Source organism: Euleptes europaea, chromosome 7, assembly GCF_029931775.1.
Source record: "Euleptes europaea isolate rEulEur1 chromosome 7, rEulEur1.hap1, whole genome shotgun sequence".
Taxonomy (NCBI): Eukaryota; Metazoa; Chordata; class Lepidosauria; order Squamata; family Sphaerodactylidae; genus Euleptes; species Euleptes europaea.
In genome coordinates, this window is record NC_079318.1 from 87,772,544 (window position 1) to 87,782,559 (window position 10,016).

Consider the following 10,016-nt stretch of genomic DNA (forward strand, 5'->3'; position numbering starts at 1 on the left):
TGTGACTAGCCCAAGGTTGCCCAGCTGGCTTTGTGTGCAGGAGTGGGGAAACAAACCCAGTTCATCAGATTAGCCTCCGCCACTCATGTGGAGGAGTGGGGAATCAAACCCGGTTCTGCAGATCAGACTCCGATGCTCCAAACAACCGCTCTTAACCCCTACACCATTTTATCAAGATGGTCATCCTGAGGAGCGCCGGCTCCACCTACAGACCAAGTTTTTAAAACAGTTTCAAATTACAATTTGACAGCCTGTCAGAGTAATCGCACATCTGAGGCTTGGGAAGGAAGGCTCACAGCTTCAGGCTACGGCCCCTTCACCTTGGCTTGTGTCTTGAGATCTTCATCAAAAGACCGCCTTTCCCATCTCATGTATGTCAACCATTGTCGTGCCGTTAACATCCAAAAGTGTCCTGGGTCAGCGCACGCACACGCACGCACACACACACACACACACAAACATTGTGATGTAGATGTGCAGTTCAAGCTAATAATTGCTGATGCAAACTGTGCTAATGCAACTTCACAAAAATATGCAAATGAAGTGCAAGCAAAATACAGGGTTCACAGGGTAAGAAATGTCAGGGCCTTCACCGGACCTGTCTTCCTTGACGTGAGGGACTAGCCATAGAAAGCAGAGCTCTCTAAAGCAAATCACCATAACAGCTTAGTGTTAATTGTGGAAATGGTGCCAAAAAGAGGGTGAGGCGCAACCGGCCAACAAAACCCACTTTTGTCAAAATGGCTACAGTGACTTCATTCTTGGGGGGGGGGGGGCCACAATGGTCCCCATTCTCTCAAGGGGTTTTTCTCTCCACAATGGTCTCAGTCAGGCCTGCTAAGCGGAAGCTCCAGAGGAAGGGGCGCTGTTGTCAAGGGAGCTGAAGAGCTGCCTCCTGAGGGGCAGGAAGGTGGGATCCCCGCACGGTGTGAAGTAGAGGTTTAAGAATATGTCACGGGATGGTGGTGGAATATTTATTTCGCAAAGGAAAGGTGCTTAGCAGAGGCTGCAGGCTAGTTCTCAAAACTGAGGAAGCCACCAGAGACGTTCTTCTGTCTCCTGCAGTTTATGGCCTCAACGGTTTCCAAACTTTTGAACATGTGTCTGTAGCTGCGCCTTTAACAGGAAGCGTCACCTGCCACCATTCACAGGTGGATAACCTTTTCCTTCATGCCGTGGAGAGCTTTACATGCCGAGTTTTATATATCAGACTATTATTGAAGGCACAGAAGCAGGCCAAGCAGGGTCATTTAATTGTTGGCCACTCCAGTTTGGATGGGAATGAGATGTGAAAGGCCTTCTGCCGCTATCTCCCCATAAACTCTACAACAGTGGTGATTTGAGACTAGGGTTGCCAACTACGGGTTTGAAAATACCTGGTGATTTGAGGATGGAGCCTAGGAGACTTGGGTTTAGGGAGGGGAGGGACCTTGGTAGGTTATAAAGCCATGCAGTCCATTGTCCAAAGCAGTCATTTTCTTCAGGACAAGTAGAATAAATGTTGTAAATGAATAATAAATTATTTATGTAGTCTGGAGATCAGTTGTAATTCTGGGAGATCTCCAGACCCCTCCTGGAAGTTGGCAACCCTATTTGGGACCAAACCTAAAACATGCTTAGGATTACATTGTTTGAACCCATTCTAGAAGGGAGGAGCGAAGCTCCTTAGGAGCTGGCATGACCCCGGGTTAGCATAGGTGCCACCTTATTTTTCGCCACCGGCAGGAGTTTTTTGGGGCAGAGCTTGAGGACGACGGGGTTTGGGGAGGGGAGGGACTTCAATGCCATAGAGTCAATTGCCAAAGCGGCCATTTTCTCCAGGTGAACTGATCTCTATCGGCTGGAGATCACTTGTAAAAGCAGGAGATCTCCAGCTAGTACCTGGCGGTTGGCAACCCTACATGGGGGGTGTTCCCAGGGGTGGAGCTGCCTTTAGGCAGCTTCCACAGCCCTTTCGCCCCGGAAATGCCCCCTTGAGCGACAGCAGGGCTGCGCCACCTTTTTTCAGTGATGTTGCCTAGCTGTTCTCTATGGGGCATTTCCCCCTATTTTTGAATTGTCGAAAAGGCTTTTTTATCCTCCGTGGCAGCTGGAAAGCCTCAGAAGAGGCAGTGTGGCTGCGCCACTCCCCGCCGCCACAGATCCACACACCCCTTCAGGAACGGGCTGCCCACGTCTGAGATATAAAATCCAATTATCAACTCAGTTTTAAAAATATTTACATTCACTGAAAATGTGCTGTGACTGAAGAGTGCCTAAAATCTGTCCCTATGTAGACCAAGGGTGGGGAACGTCAGGCCCGAGGGCCGTATAAGGCCCGCAAAATCATTTGGTCTGGCCCTTCGTGGGTCCTGGCAGATCTCTAGCTCAGAAGGATCTAAGACTGGCGATCCGCCCCCTCCCGCAGCCAGGAATAGCCTCTATTCAGGGCGGATGTGAGTTTGTTTTGCTGAGAAAAGGAACCTTCTTTCCCCCTTGCAGAAGAGTCATTAGCTATGAAGCTGTTAGGACCGCCCAAGAAACTATGTTAACCCTTTCCCACCTGGGCTGTGGAGAAACGTATTTCTTCTGCACTACAAGTGGGTTGGGGGCGGAAGTGGCAACAATGGAGGGGTTAAAGGGGGCAGGGCCAGATTGTGCGGCCCGTGAATGATGTTATAAATATTCAAATGGCACTTGGCAGAAAAAAGGTTCCCCACCCCTGCCATAGACTTTGCTCAGCCTAATGGTGTTGATGTTGGGGCCTTTGTAAGTTACCTTCGCTTTGGCCTTTCTTCGAAGGCAGTATCTCTCGTTCCACCAAGAGAAATAGCAAATTAAGGACACAATTGCCATTTTTTTCCTGGTGGGTGTTCGCATATTTCTCACAACGGGACAGAAACTCGATGGTCAAAGGTTTTTGCGTTACTATATCCTCAGGTTTAGGAAAACTTCGGGCAAAAGCGCATGGTCGCTTTAGCCTCCTTTACTCCCTATTTCAGGCAGGATTCAGCCAAGATGGAATGCATGCGTTTCGCCAAACATGCGTTAGATCCTGGCTGAATCCTGGCTGAAACAGGGACTAAAGGAGGCTAAAGCAACCATTCATTTTTGCCCTTCATTTGCCCATTGCTGCATTTTGTTTCAAGATACAGGATCTCCGCACGGCAGCGTGCGGAGAAACCCGGTTGTAACCTTATTTAGATATGCATCTGACCAGGAAAAAAACAAACATCCTCAGCCTGCTCTTATGGCTTGTAGCACCAGTCTGAGCTCTCAAAAACAGCAGGTGAAACTTTTCAGGGCATGGAGATCCCTGCTGATGTTCAAGGCGCAAGAGCAGGGGTGAGACGAAATTGGGCTAGTTACATCGCTTTGGGATACTGCAGGGAACCAACAGCAAACGGCACCCCCCTCCCCAATTGTTATCTGTCCTCCTAAAGTGTTCCCACTGAGATTAAAATTAATTAGTGCCAATTACAAATCAGATTAGAGGCAGCCTCTTGTGGGGGCAAATCGCTTACTGAATGGAAGCATTGCCAGAGGGGTGTTGTGCACAGTGAACTGATAGATGGGAGGCAAGATTAATTTACCCACGTACGGTCATAATCCCCCTCCCGCAAAGCTAGGAATGAAACCCCAGACTGCTGGTAACCGCCGGATGCTGTACCCCTGCAGCCAGAACTAGAAACAGAAAGCACCAGGGTGTTCTTGATCCTGTTCGTTGTCATGCTACAACATGACCGAACCTTGAGTACCAGATTCAGATTCATTTATTAATAAGGCAAATACCATTAAAAACATTCATATCAGTTCCCAGGTTCAGTCCCCAGCATCTCCAGTTAAAAGGGACTAGGCAAGTAGGTGATGAGAAAGGCCTCAGCCTGAGACCCTGGAGAGCCGCTGCCCGTCTGAGTAGACAATACTGACTTCGACGGACCAAGGATGAGGCAGCTTCATGTGTTTAAGTTACAGAATTAAAATAGGAGAATATACAGTAACTAAAATTATGCGTGTGTGTGTTAAGTGCTGTCAAGTCGCTTCCGACTCATGGTGACACTATGAATGAAAGTCCTCCAAAACGTCCTATCTTTGACAGCCTCGTTCAGATTTTGCAAATTGAGGGCTGTGGCTTCCTTTATTGAGTCCATCCATCTCTTGTTGGGTTTTCCTCTTTTCCTGAATGAAGGAAAATGAAGGACTAAAACTATAGGATATACGATTCATAGACAGTTTATATAATTTAAACAGACCTCGAATTAATAAAACATTCTCCATTTTAAGTAAAGTTACCAAGCCCCAGCTTTGTCTGACGGATCTTATATATTGCAGCACAGAATTTAGCTACTTGCTTCACCCTCCGGTCTGATCCTTCCATAGGAGACTCCTCAGTCTCCCTTCCTTGGAGCTATCCTTTATTAAATCAAGGAGAGGGGAAATTAGCTTGTATCGGACTTCCTGGTAGAAAGAGCACCTGAAAAAGACATGCGCAGTAGATTCAACTTCACCCGACTTGCAGGGACATCCCCATTCTGATCTTGGTAATCTCCTAAATCTGCCTTCTAGGATCGCCGAGGGTAGAGCAGAGCTTCTAGCAAGTGAAAAAGCCCTTCTTTCTTTGTTTGTTTCCAAATATGAAAGATATTCTGCTGGCGCTAACACATACCTATTGTTGTCTGGGGGCAAAAACGCCAGAGAGTTCACAAGCTCATTTTGACGTTTAATGTCAAAAAGCCTCTGCCTGATTAATTGCTTTGCTTGATCGATGTTAAGCGCTAACAGAGAGTGGTTGGCGAATCCTAGGCTTGTGACAGAATCCTAGGCTTGTGATGCCTTGAGTACTCAGAGGTAAAGTGTGCTGTTGAGTCGCAACTGACTCATGGCAACCCCATAAAGTGATTTCACCTCATGGGGTTTCTGAAGCAAGAGATGAGCAGAGGTGGTTTGCCATTACCTTCCTCTGCATAGCAGCCTCAGTCTTCCTAATGGTCTCCCATCTATGTACCAACGAAGCTTAGCTTCCAAGATTAGATAAGATCAGGCTTGTCTGGGGTGTTAGGGCTGCTATAAAGATAATTGTCCGCCATGGAGTCGCAACTGACTCATAACGACCCCAGGACCATGGAGTTTTCAAGGGAAGAGATGAGCAGAAGTGGTTTGCCATTGCCTTCCTCTGAGGAGGAGAAGAGTTGGTTTTTATATCCCGATTTTCTGTACCTTAAGGAGTCTCAAACTGGCTTACAATCACCTTCCCTTCCCCTTAATCCTGAAGAATGACATTGCCAGCAACTCACACTAACAATATTTTAACAAGACGCCCTTTCCTGAAAAAGACAAAATGAAGGACAAAATAGGATACCGACTTAATATGGAGAGAAAACAGAGACGGTCCTGACAAATAAGGACAACTGGAGTGTATCAGAAATTGGCCATTATATATACTAATATTATCCCAGAGCACATAGATGCAGGAGAGTGTTATTTTTTATATATACAGAAATGGCCCTGAAACAACCAGCAGCCATAAAAAGGAAAATCAACTGCACTTCTGGCTGATAAAGGAACAGGCCATCTCTGCGGGTGTTTCGCCTCAAAGGATCTTTCTCTTGATGACTTTCGACAGGTTTCATCTATCTCTTTGTTAACGCTGTCTTGATTCTAATCAGATTCATCAGTCTTCCTTTCTCTCCTTCATCGGATACCAGAATGATCTCTTCAACACCTGTCCTCTTCGTAATCTCGCATCGTGGCTTCTCAAGGATGGAGACTGTCAATCCAGACTTCTCAGGGATGGAGACTGTTTGCATTTGTTTATATCGCTGGTACTGCCAAGGGGATTCTTAGAGACCGATTCTGGAGGAAGTAGGAGAAGAGAAGTTTAAGAATGAATACGGCTTGGCTTCCTGTCCTGAAAACCTCCAGACTAACAAAGACTACAGTCAACAATAGCATGTAGATTAGCCTTGGATTTCACACATTAACAGATCACTTCAGGATACAATGGTTCCATATTAACATACCACACCCTCATTAGCACATTATCTTGATACTTACAGGACAATGATTGGCACATTACCTTTGATACTTTTTGCAGGACAATGATTCAGCTCAAACCCAACCCCTTTCTGACTATATATTACTCTTCCTACACACTTGACACTGAGAGACACTGTCCTTCAGTGTTACTCCTCTGAAGATGCCTGCCACAGCTGCTGGCGAAACGTCAGGAAAGAAAATACCAAGACCACGGTCACACAGCCCGGATAACTCTCTTTCCCTCCTTCGCTGCCAAAAGATATTTATATTAAACTGCGAAGATTGCATTCCACGTTGTACTAAGACCAAATGGGAAAGTCTTTGCCTTGTAATTAAATTGAGGAGTTATAATCTTGTAACGCCGAGCCCAAGAGTTCTCATTTTTACATCCTTCTGAGCGTGTAACATCCATTATAAGGTCAAGAACGGAATCAGATTTAATATCGGAAAGCTGTTAGCTCTGAAAATATGGATTGAGGACGGTCGGCCGCGTTACGCCTGTGATCATACAATCTAGCTCTGATATTTCCCCCCTCACATATTCCTGTTGGGGGGGGGTTCAAGTAACTAGGACTGCACTAGGCCGTGTGACCCAAGGTCTCCATCTTTATTAATGGCACAGCTTTTCTGTCCTTAACAGCAACAGATATATAGATGTTCAGCACGTGAAGCTTTGCTTAATGTTGAGATAAAATGGGTTTTTTTTTTCACTTGTGTAGTATCTGTGTATCGGTTGTTGACTGAAAGCGCAGAAGCACAGGCAGTAAGCAAAAGGTGGCAAATCTGCACCAAGCTAAATTCTCCTATCTGTGTACCTTCTTGCCCTGGGGGGGGGGGAGAGGGTATCTGGCCATCCCACAAAGTCTCTGGGTGCTCTCAATTGTGCAAAACATTGCCAACTTTTAAACTGCTCCTTGCGCCTATGCCTTTAACAGCAGCCTGTTCTGTAGAAATTAACGGGTGGTCACGTTTGTTTGTTTTTTAATTTCCATGCCCTGAAAAGCTTCACTCGCAGGTTTCTTCTGATGAAACTGCTGTTAAAGGCACAGAAACGGGCTGGGCTGAGTTCCCCAACAACTGGCAACAACCTGATATGGTTACCAACTCAGGGCTGGAAAATTCCTGGAGATTTGGGGGTGGAGTCTGGGGGGGAGGGACCTCAGCAGGGTATAATGCCACCCTTCAAAGCTGTTGTTTTCTCCAGAGGAGCTGATCTCTGTAGTAACTCTGGAGACTCCACCTGGAGGCTGGAAACTCTCCTCCAGGCAAACCTAAGTTAAAAGGACAGCAGCAAGCCAGACTGGCATAATGTAAATAATATAAATAAACTGATAACCAGTTTTATCTCCGTGCCATAAAAACGATTCAGCGGCACAGGAACAGGCCAGGTTGGCATTTTTGTGGTCAGTTGGCAACCGTACCCCACGTAGGGTTGCCAGCTCTGAGCTGAGAAATACCTGGAGATTTGGGGTAATGGAAACTGGGGTCGGGGTTTGGGGAGGGACCTCAGTGGGGTGCAAACCATGCCGTTTCAACTAATATTTAAAGCCAGTCTCTGGCTTGTTCCAGATCAGTTGGAAGGGACCTCCAGGGTCATCTAGTCCAACCCCTGTACATAATTCACAGTGGGTAGCCGTGTTAGTCTGTCTGCAGTAGTAGAAAAGGGCAAGAGTCCAGTAGCACCTTAAAGACTAACAGGAATATTTTCTGGTAGGGTATGAGCTTTCATGAGCCACAGCTCACTTCTTCAGATCTGTTAGTCTTCAAGGTGCTACTGGACTCTTGCCCTTTTCTACAACCCCCTGTACAGTGCAGGAAATTCACCACCACCTCCTCCCCACACCCCCAGTGACCCCTACTCCATGCCCAGAAGATGGCCCAGGTGCCCTCCCTCTCATCATCTGCCTAAGGTCATCGAATCAGCATGGCTGACAGACGGCCATCTAGCCTCCGGGGAAGGCGAGCTAGCCCACTGACACTGGCGCTGCAAGCGCGCTGCAAGGGGAAAATGCCTTTTGCAGGGCGGGAGGCTGGAGCAATCAGAGCGAGCCGCTCCGGAGCAAGCCGGCGACTTCCTTCCGGGAGGCGGCAGCTGGAGGTAAGCGGGCCGGCGGCGGCGGCCCAGGCGGAGCTCCCGAGGCCCGGCCCTTTGCAGACCCCCGCAGCCCTGTTCGCCGCGGCGCTGCCCCTCCAGCCCGGGGCCGCCGCTGGGGTCCCCCCGCTCGGAGGCGCGATTTGCATGTCATCTGCATAACCCGCCACGCGCCCATGGACGCGCGCGGCGAAAGTGCCCCGTCAGCGCAGCCTCCCGCTGCTCGCCGCCTCTGACGGTGCAAAAAACGCCTGCCGCGCGGTCGCGGGGCGCCGGCCTGCTGGGAATGCGCGGTAGCCGCGTGTTAATTAGCACGGCCTGCTGGTTTGACGGCGGGAGGCGCGGCTCGGGAAGAAGGCCGGCGGCCGGGCACACGCCCTCCGGCCCCCTGTTCCGGCGGTGGCAGCAGCTTCGCCTTTTCTCCTGTCCGGGACCAGGGGCGCCTGCAAAAGGCTTCGGTTGCCAAGATAACCCCGACCGATGGCCGTTTATGCACGGAAGGTTTCCCCTTGGATCTGCCGCTCTCTGGGTGCACATTTTCTCCACCCAAATGCTCAGAACTCTGCATGGAGGCTTATTTTTGAGTTTTGAGAATTCGGAGGGGGAAAATGTGTCTCTATTGAGTGGCAAACCCAAGGGGAAACCTCCCGTGCACCAATGGCCCATGTTAACTTAAAAAAAAAAATCAGTAGCTATTAGCCACTGGAGTTAAGTGGAGCCTCCATATTAAGAGGCAGTGTGCCTTGGAGACAAACCGGGGAGTGTTAAGGTTGCCAACCTCCGGGTACTAGCTGGAGATCTCCAGCTAGAGTTGCCAGGGGCCTCTGCGCCACCAGAGATTTTTGGGGTGGAGCCTGGGGAAGGTGGGTTTTGGGGAGGGACTTCAGTTCCATAGAGTCCAATTGCCAAAGCGGCCATTTTCTCCGGGTGAACTGATCTCAGCCAGCTGGAGATCAGTTGTAATAGCAGATCTCCAGCTAGTACCTGTAGGTTTGGCAACTCTTATCTCCAGCCAATAGTGATCAATTCACCTGGAGAAAATGGCCTCTTTGGCAATTGGACTCTATGACATTGAAGTCCCTCCCCTCCCCAGGCTCTGCCCCAAAAACCTCCCACTGGTGGTGAAGAGGGACCTGGCAACTCTAGGAGCGTTGTTGCTTTCATGTTCTGTTTGCCGGAGTCCTGACCAGCCTCAGTTGGAAACAAGATGCTGGGTTAGATGGATCTGGTGTCTGACGCAGCCAGTCTCTTTGGGGCTGTCATGTGGTCAGGATTTGAGAATTCCTTTCCCCGCAGCTCTTATTTCCAGTGGCTGGCGGCTTCCTCTCCCCCCTTGGCAGGGCTCCCGTGCCTTTAACATCTTTGTCTTTCAGGCGGAAATTCAGCAGGCATTTATTTTCCCAGCTTGGGTATGCAGTGACAAGAAAAAAGGTAGTTCTTGAATTTCTGCCTTGGAGAAAGGAGTACAGTCGTCACTGGCTTGACCACCCGGTGTCTTTAAACAGAAGCCTGGTCAGGTAGAAATTCAGCTAGTAAAGCCTTTGCTGTCATTGATTTCCCCATCAAGAGGACCTTTGCCTGCATAATTGTTTGGTCATTCCGTTTTCAAGGTAGAAGAGCTAGGCCAATAAAACAAGATGGCAACTTTACACCTGTGCCTTTAATTCGTACTGATTTCTATAAGTCAGGCAGCTGCTAACAGCACAGGAGGGAAACCAGGGCTAGCAACCCAGTCTTTCTTTTTAGGCCATTTATGCTTGGTAATTAGCAGCTCATTCCAGGCTGAAGTGCCCTGCATATTTTTTTTTTAGTTTTTCAAGCTGAACCATCATTCAGGAAGTGACTGCGAAGCAAGCGCATACCTGCTTCGCATGTCTTAAGGGCCCCTTTAACGCGACCTTTGTGTTTG